This window comes from Furipterus horrens, unplaced genomic scaffold (assembly GCF_987537825.1).
Source record: "Furipterus horrens unplaced genomic scaffold, mFurHor1.1.pri manual_scaffold_4, whole genome shotgun sequence".
Classification (NCBI taxonomy): Eukaryota; Metazoa; Chordata; class Mammalia; order Chiroptera; family Furipteridae; genus Furipterus; species Furipterus horrens.
Window position 1 is genome coordinate 205,005,930 of NW_028327174.1, and position 8,716 is coordinate 205,014,645.

An 8,716-nucleotide genomic window follows, 5' to 3' on the forward strand; every position below is an offset into this window, starting at 1 on the left:
GATTTTTCCTGTGGCGTGAAGCCCTTCGTGTAGCCCTCAACTCAATTCCGGTTTTTCTGCTCCGGTTAGTACCTGCCTTCGGGCGCCGCGGGGATGCCGGCTGCGCCGGCGTGGAGCATGGGGATGAGAACTGTCCGGCCGCCTCGTCGCAGGTCACTGCCTCCCAAAGTGCCAGGCCGGTCCTGCGGCCTTAGTCTGGTGTTCCGCTATTTGGGAAATGTGCTCTGGGGGCCGAGATTGCCCGCCGCCCCCCCGCCCGCCGCCGCCCCCCCCCCCCCCCGCCTCCTTCCGCATGCAGGACCCCAGCCCTCCCGGGAGAAGCCTCTGCCCCTCTTAACGTGTCCGCCCTCCTGGACTCCGTGGTCGGGATACTGGCTTGGCTTTCGAGCGGCTGCGATTCTTTTTTTTTTGAGCTTCGGCCGTTTGTCTCTTGCCCGTGAGGCGCCTGACTCAGTGCTTTCTGCTGAAGCTTCCTGCTCCGCCTGGACGCCCCGTTCTTTCTCCTTCCCCAGTTCTTCCTCTTGGACCTGCAGGGTCTCATCCCTCTTTCTGCCTCTCCCATGTCCCATTTGGGGTCCTTTTCTGTGTTGTTTTCTTTTTTCAAAAAAGGGCTTTTTCGATTTTCCCCTCCAGCCCCGGTGCCTCGGTTTCCACCTGTGTCAAATCGCGTGTGCGTCCCTCACCTGACCACCAGGCGGCGCTGTCGCAGCGTCTACAGAGCCTGCTGCGCTCAGTAGCTGCACCGCGGAGTCAGCCAAAGAAGGGGGAGGACGGAACGGTTTTAAGTCGTGGAAATGCTTTCTCAATTGTAACTTTCATTTTGGTAAGGATCTCACTTTCTTTTGACAGGAGCTGTAAAGTTCAGAAAACACGGTAAGTCACGCACACGTCCGTAAGCTATCGCCTGACAGAGGGTCTGGTACTCAGCTCACGGACCTGCGTGAGAAAACCGGAGTGGGAAGAAATGATCGGTTCCCTGCCACGCACTGGACTCTGGGTGCCAGGATGTGTTTCATGCAGGAGTTACCTTCAGTGGACGGGAGTCATGGGTATATTTTTCCTTTGCGGTCTCAAAGATATGACTCCAGGACCACTCTATTTTCTCCAGGAGGTAAAACAGGAATTGTGTAATCTTGTCTCCAATGTATTTTTAAGTGCTTGACTTTTTTTGGGTGCTGGGGGTGGGGGGGCGGAAATCAAGACACTTTTTTTTATAGTCCGTGCTCTCTTGTGTTTTGATGTAATTATGGTCCCCAGGTCGATCGCGCGCAGCACGAGAGAACGAGAGAGGGACGCGAGGGTAGAGCCTGTCAGGGTTCCCGCTGACTCTCTTGGCCCAGTGGTGCAAGCACCCGGAAGGGAGTCTCGGTTTCTCACCGCTTGTGTTTTGCAGGTCGCTTGTACCAGGTTGAGTACGCCATGGAGGCCATCGGACGTGCGGGCACCTGTCCGGGAACGTTAGCGAGCGGCGGTGTCTGGCTTGCAGCAGAGCGACGCCACACCCACAAGCTGCCTGATGAAGTTGTTGTCCCTGAAAACATTTATAAGCTCAGTGAGTAAGTGAGCTCACAGGGGGGAGAGGGTTTCAATATCTCACGTGCTCACATACGTAGGACCTCACGTATTTCGGGAGGGCTGGCCCGTGTGCCGTAGTAAACTTGACGCGGACGCTTGTTATTGTGCCTTTACTGGTGGACATTTTTGATTTTTACTTGAAACTTCCTCGAGGCTTAGGACGATGCGTTATTCTTTTGACGTGCAGGGCCAAGCCCTAGGTGGAGAAACTACTCTATACCGTTCGGAGTACAGGCGTGGTAGGTGTGCAGATCTGGGTTAAGTCTGTGTGACCTCGCACCCGTTGCTTTCCTTCTCTGGGCTTCGGTGCCGCCTCGAGTGGTGGTGGCCGTTTAATGAACTAGAGTGAAACGAGTGAAATACACTGGCGCAGGGTCTGACACGTGGCAGGCTCCCCGAGTGTTCAGAACGGCTACTCGGGAATTCTGTGGAAGTGTCCCGAATCCTACCCCTGGAGGTCTGGGAACAGTTTAGATGAGCCCCGTCGGTTTCGCGTCGTTGGGCGTGCGGGACTCCTAGCCGGCGGGGCACTGGGTTTGCCTGTCAGAGACTTCCCCCCTGAGTGGGGGGACGAGGCGGATGCCGGTTCTAGGGCCTTTGGATGCGTGTCCAAGGAAGCGTCATCCCTCCAGAGTCACCGCCGGGCCACGGGCCGCTCGGCAGCCGGCAGGCTTGCGGAGGTGTAGTGACAGCAGGTGACAGAGGGTGTCAGCTCTAGGGGAGCCAGCGCAGCCCTCGGGGAATGGCAGCAAAGAAAGGAAAGGCGCCTTTCCTGGGAGCCTAGCCCCTGAGCCCCCTCCCTCCGCCCCGGCCAGCCAGGCCTTTGGAGGTGAGAATACCGATGACCCAGGAGTGGGGGTAGTTTTTCTTCCTCTCTGGCAAAACCTCTGTCTTGCTTCTGGACCTTCTCGGGACTTGCTTTAGCTTCCTAGTGCTCCTTCTCTCGCCCTGTTCGGCGTCGTGGTGCTAAATAACACCTATCGAAGAACTGGAGGGGGCGCCATGTATCTTTCGTGTTAAATGATGTCAGGTTTGTCCTGCAAAGATAAACCTTCTGTAGTTTCTGTCTGTTCAGAAGAAAACCAGAGCATTGACGCGAGCATGGTAAACTTATCATGGAACTTGGGACTTTGCAAACACTTCTTAAAGGCCCTCTCAGACACCTGCTCTGCTTACAGACACATGAATACATTTTTTTTTCCTCCAGGGACATGGCTTGCAGTGTGGCCGGCATAACTTCTGACGCTAACGTTCTGACCAATGAACTGAGGCTCATGGCCCAAAGGTATGGTCAGAGAGGGTGTGACTGATGATCTCTAAGTTAGTTTGTTTGATATCTCTAAGGAGAACTCGTTTTTGCAAAGATGAGAGTCATTACAGATCTATTAATTGAAAATTGTTTTTTTTTTAACCCGAACTTCTAAAATGTTGTGGTAGTAAGATTGTTAGGATGTTGACATTCCCCTGCTCCCCTCTCAAATGACAGGTGACTGTTAATGTCCCCATGGAGCAGGTTTATGTCCAGAATATGTTTTGCTTAGATTTTTGTGTTTTAGGAAAAAATGATGACTATGCCAATGTTTTCATCCTAGGTATTTGTTTACTAGTGTCGGGAGCCAATTCCTTGTGAGCAGTTGGTGACAGCGCTCTGTGATATCAAACAAGCGTACGCACAGTTTGGAGGTAGGAAATCTGGGGCATGTTTATTCCAGAAAGGGGAGACATTTTCTAAGTAATAATTTTTTTATGAGATGATAAAAAGAAATTGAAAAGTAAGTAAAAACTTTGTACATTTCCGCTTTGTGGTTTCCGCGATATGTATGATCATATGTTTTATTAATAGACTATCGAGAGGCAAAAATAGCATTTTTAAATCTGGAAACCGATTGTTTTTTACCTAATAATTAAACTCAGCACTGAGAAGCAGTCCTCCATGTCTTAATTCCATCTCCCGGAAGCAAGTGGACGTTTTGGTGGGCCTTAGTCTGTGGTGGCCAGAACAAAGCCACTTACGAATGCTCAGCTTCACAGAAAGGTGCTTCGGCTACGTTCAGGGAGCTCAAGTGACTATAGCGATACTGCATTTGGGCGGTTGATGTACTTGACAGTCCTCTTTCTTGGTTAAAGGGAAAAACGTCCCTTTGGCGTCTCGCTGCTGTCCATTGGCTGGGATAAGCGTTACGGCTTTCAGCTCTATCAGAGCGACCCAAGCGGAAATTACGGGGTATGGAAGGCCACATGCATTGGAAATAACAGCGCCGTGAGTATTTCTGTGTTGCTGTAAAACCTAGCAATAGGTACCTAACATGATTTTGAAACGGCGATGAATGTAAATGGTATTTTAAGGTAGCTGCAACAACTTTAGCATCTGTGATTGCTATTGGTGATGCAGTCGCAGGTTCTGCTAATACCACTGGGGTTTATTGCCTACGTTTGTAACAAAAGGAAATAGTGATTTTCAAAGGCAAGTTGTTGAAATAAGATACAGTTTTTTTCATATCCTGGTGGATAATCCCCTTGAATTCTATCACAAAGTCTTGGAGGTCTGAGGCCCCGGGTTAAAGATTCCATTCACAGAGCATCGACACTCCCCCTCCACCCCATCCCATGTGTCCCCGCCCATCATAATTGCTTACAGTGGTTACATGCTAATAATAATTCAGGCATCAGTCTTCTGCCCAGTCCACGTTCCTGAAAAATGCAGACATTTAAAGGACGTTCTTTTTGATGATTATTTCTGCTTCGTAGGCAGCTGTGTCTATGTTAAAACAAGACTACAAAGAAGGGGAAATGACCCCGAAGTCAGCACTTGCTTTAGCTATCAAAGTCCTCGACAAGACCATGGACGTGAGCAAGCTCTCTGCTGAAAAGGGTAGGTTATGTCCCCTCCTCCGGTTCGGTCAGTTTCCTGGACCGCGTCGGAGAGGTTCCTACGAGGAAATTGCGGTTCCTTCTGCTCAGCACAGCTTACAGCGGGTTGGCTCGTGGGACTTTTTCAAAGGAAGGGACAAAACAGCAGCTTAGAAGGTTGGAATGGGTCAGGAGAAGAAAGATCGTTGACGCAGAAACGTGAATAAAAGTATCCGTGAATCATATGAAGCACAAAACACGAAGGGGTGGTGAGCGAAGGCCGACAAGGGGGGGGGGGGGGGTTTTGAACCGGGTCGCCTGTGCGGGCTGAGTGCGCCCCGTAACGCAGCCGTGTGTGTGTGTGTGTGTGTGTGTGTGTGTGTGTGTGTGTGTGTGTGTTTGCCCCCAGTGGAAATTGCCACGCCGACCAGAGAGAATGGAAAGACGGTCATCGGAGTCCTCGGACAGAAGGAAGTGGAACAGCTGATCAGAAGACACGAGGAAGAAGAAGCTAAGGCTGAGCGTGAGAAGAAAGAAAAAGAACAAAAAGAAAAGGATACGTGGGAGACAGAATTGGGGGTCTTATAAATCTTTTGAGCCCCATTTCAGCCGCCCTCTTCCACAGTGAGCACGTGATGGCTTTTGAACCCGGACGGTGGGAAAGAGGGATGGTAGCCTCTGATCGGGCCCTCGTCTTTCTGTAAGTTGGGCGGTGACTGCTCTTCATGGACCTTTCTACCCCCCTCCCCCCCTTTTCTGGGAATAAAACTCGGTAAGAATGGAAACGGTGAAGGAGAATTGTCTGTAGCAGTCACTGTTGTTCACCGGGATCAGTGGGTCTGTGATCCTTCATGCTTCAGTGTCCTGGGGCAGCCCTGGAGGTGCCGGGACACAAGAGGCTAAAGTTGGTGGGTGTGAGTGTCATCAGCAGGGAAAGATGGGACCTGTGCCCTGAAGGTCTCCCTTGCTGTGTCCCTACCGTCTTGGAGTACCCGTGGCCCTCGGCCTCTGTGGGAATCACGTTCTTGTACCTGTTGCCAGCCATCGACATCGATGGCTCTTCCTAGGACCGGAAGTGTGTGCGTGCACATGTATACACACACGCGTTCACGCAAACCTCTCCGAAAACACGTGAAAGGCCCGTTTACAGTGCAAGCCCTGCACCCGCTACAGTAATCAGTCATCAGTGCTTCTGAGCACCTCCGGATCCCTCAGATCCCATTTCTCTCTCCCCCTCTACTCCCGAGAGAGAACTCGAGTTTACCTTTCCCCTTACCTACGGCTCTTACAATGCGTTTGTCTGTTCCTCTGCCCCAGGTGGCACATCCCTCGGGGTAGCCGGGTGTGCCCTCTCTCCGTCTCCAGCGGTTGGTTTAAGAACGACCGTGGGCTGAGCCGACCCAGACCAGACGGGCGGGGGGATGACAGCTGCTGCGGACGCCGCGGCAGGCCCACGGCGGGCGCGTGGCAGGTCCTGTGCAGGAGAGATTATGGCCACAGAGGAAAAGGGGCCACAGACGAGAGCAGTCGGTCTTGGCTGAGGCGGGGGGCGGGGGGTGGGGGGTGGGGTGGGGGGGGGGGCCCTGGTCTCAGCCCAGGAAGGCTCCAGGGCCACCGCCGCAGTGCCGGCCTCCCACACTTGTCCCCTCCAGCTCTCCTCAGAGCACATTGAACCCTTCCGTCGGTTCCCCATGCGAGACTTTCAAAGATCTGCTGCGAAGTGAGTGAAGCTTAAGCTTCAGGACCCCTCGCTTCCGAGGCCTGGGAAGGGACCCTCACAATGTGTTCCGTGCTCGTGCTTTTTGTAAAGTCTGCAAAAGTAAGGTCTTCTACCTGCCGTTAATAAGCGCTACCGTCTGTTTCTGCAGCGGAACATACTTGTTCGCAGATACTTCCATGCGTAGTGAGGTTATTGTTACTCACCTCAGGGTCGAAATGGCTCCCGGGACGTGTTCCTCACCCACCCGCTGAGCCTGCATACCCAGTATAGTGACAGGAAGGCACAGGAACAGAAGTTGTCACCATCGTTGGAAGTTCCCGGGACAGTGGGAGAGGAACAGGGCCTGACATGGGCCAAGTCAGAAGCTCGTCTGTGGCAAACTTCATCCCTAAGGTGTGTGCAGTTACCACCTGGGGATTCAGGTCTCGTGATGCCGGAAACGCCGGGGGATGCCTTACGGGTATGTCAGCTCGTCGAACCACTGCGGTGATTTGGTGAGGTTTCTCATTCTGATTTTCAGTTTGATACCCAATTTTGTATTTGTACTGTCGTATTCTTTTGGTTTAAGAGGACACCCCCACCCCCACCCCCGCTACACACACACACACACACGCACACACGCACACACGCACGCACACACAGATAGTATCTTCTATATAAACCCGAATCAGCCCCTGCTTTCCCTCGTCCTGAGAATGAAGTCCACTTTCTTCATTCTGACCTGCAACTCGCCACTGCCTTGTTGCTGATGCTCTGTCCTGGACCCCCCCCACCCCCACCCCCACCCCCTGGACCGCCCTCTGTCTGTCCCTCACCCTCTCTGGAATGCTCTCCTCTCTGCACTCTGTGTCCCGCCCCCGAAGAACTACCCCGTCCTCTTCCCTGTCCCCGTGGGACTTCGGGGGTCCTCTATCCTGCTCGCGAAGGTCTTACACATCCTCCGCCCCGCTTCCGATAGGCTGCCGGCACCTCGGCCCCGCCCCCGGAGGACTTAGAAGCCGCTTCCGTGAAGTCTGACCTTCCGCCACACTTCCGGGACACGTCCGCCCTCCCGGTCCCACCCCGAAGGACTTCCGGCTGACTTCCGCTTCCGGCAAGCCCGCCCCCCCCCCCTTGTTCCCGCCCCTGAAGGTCCATACACCCTGTTCCGCTTCCGGCGGTCTTCCGCCACCCTGTCCCCCGCCCCCGAAGAACTGCCGCTTCGTCCTCCCTGCCCCCGTGGGACTTCGGGGTCCTCTGTCCGGCTCCCGAAGGTCTTACACATCCTCCGATAGGGTTCCGGCACCTCGTCCCCGCCCCCGGAGGACTTAGAAGCCGCTTCCGTGAAGTCTGACCTTCCGCCACACTTCCGGAACACGTCCGCCCTCCCGGTCCCACCCCGAAGGACTTCCGGGTGACTTCCGCTTCCGGTAAGCCCCCCCCCTTGTTCCCGCCCCTGAAGGTCCACGCACCCTGTTCCGCTTCCGGTAGCCTTCCGCCACCCTGTCCCCGCCCCCGAAGAACTGCCGCGTCGTCCTCCCTGCCCCCGTGGGACTTCGGGGTCCTCTGTCCGGCTCCCGAAGGTCTTACACATCCTCCGATAAGGTTCCGGCACCTCGTCCCCGCCCCCGGAGGACTTAGAAGCCGCTTCCGTGAAGTCTGACCTTCCGCCACACTTCCGGGACACATCCGCCCTCCCGGTCCCACCCCGAAGGACTTCCGGGTGACTTCCGCTTCCGGCACGCCCTCCACCTTGCTCCCGCCCTAGAAGGTCTCGCGCCGCCGGGGCCCCGCCCCTGGAGGTCCACGCTCCCTGTCCCGCTTCCGGTGGGCCCGCCATCTTGGTCCCACCCCCGAAGGTCTTCCGGGTGTTGGACCTCGCCCTGCTTCCGGTAGTCTTCCGCCACCTTCTCTCCGCCCCCGAAGGGCTTCCGTATGTTGATCGTTCTGCGCACGCGCGTGGGCCACACGGGCAGCGGACACTCGGCGGGGTGATGGTGGATTTTTCCTGTGGCGTGAAGCCCTTCGTGTAGCCCTCAACTCAATTCCGGTTTTTCTGCTCCGGTTAGTACCTGCCTTCGGGCGCCGCGGGGATGCCGGCTGCGCCGGCGTGGAGCATGGGGATGAGAACTGTCCGGCCGCCTCGTCGCAGGTCACTGCCTCCCAAAGTGCCAGGCCGGTCCTGCGGCCTTAGTCTGGTGTTCCGCTATTTGGGAAATGTGCTCTGGGGGCCGAGATTGCCCGCCGCCCCCCCGCCCGCCGCCCCCCCCCCCCCCCCCGCCTCCTTCCGCATGCAGGACCCCAGCCCTCCCGGGAGAAGCCTCTGCCCCTCTTAACGTGTCCGCCCTCCTGGACTCCGTGGTCGGGATACTGGCTTGGCTTTCGAGCGGCTGCGATTCTTTTTTTTTTGAGCTTCGGCCGTTTGTCTCTTGCCCGTGAGGCGCCTGACTCAGTGCTTTCTGCTGAAGCTTCCTGCTCCGCCTGGACGCCCCGTTCTTTCTCCTTCCCCAGTTCTTCCTCTTGGACCTGCAGGGTCTCATCCCTCTTTCTGCCTCTCCCATGTCCCATTTGGGGTCCTTTTCTGTGTTGTTT

At 55.4% G+C, this 8,716-nt stretch overlaps 1 long non-coding RNA gene across 1 annotated transcript; it reads left to right on the forward strand.

Moving 5' to 3' along the window:
- Positions 1-2,607: 2,607 nt before the first annotated feature.
- LOC150014003 (uncharacterized) lies at positions 2,608-5,210 on the forward strand. Its single transcript, XR_016510838.1, has 5 exons — positions 2,608-2,860; positions 3,183-3,258; positions 3,703-3,835; positions 4,324-4,447; positions 4,835-5,210. It is a non-coding gene; the product is annotated as an uncharacterized LOC150014003 (long non-coding RNA).
- Positions 5,211-8,716: the final 3,506 nt, after the last annotated feature.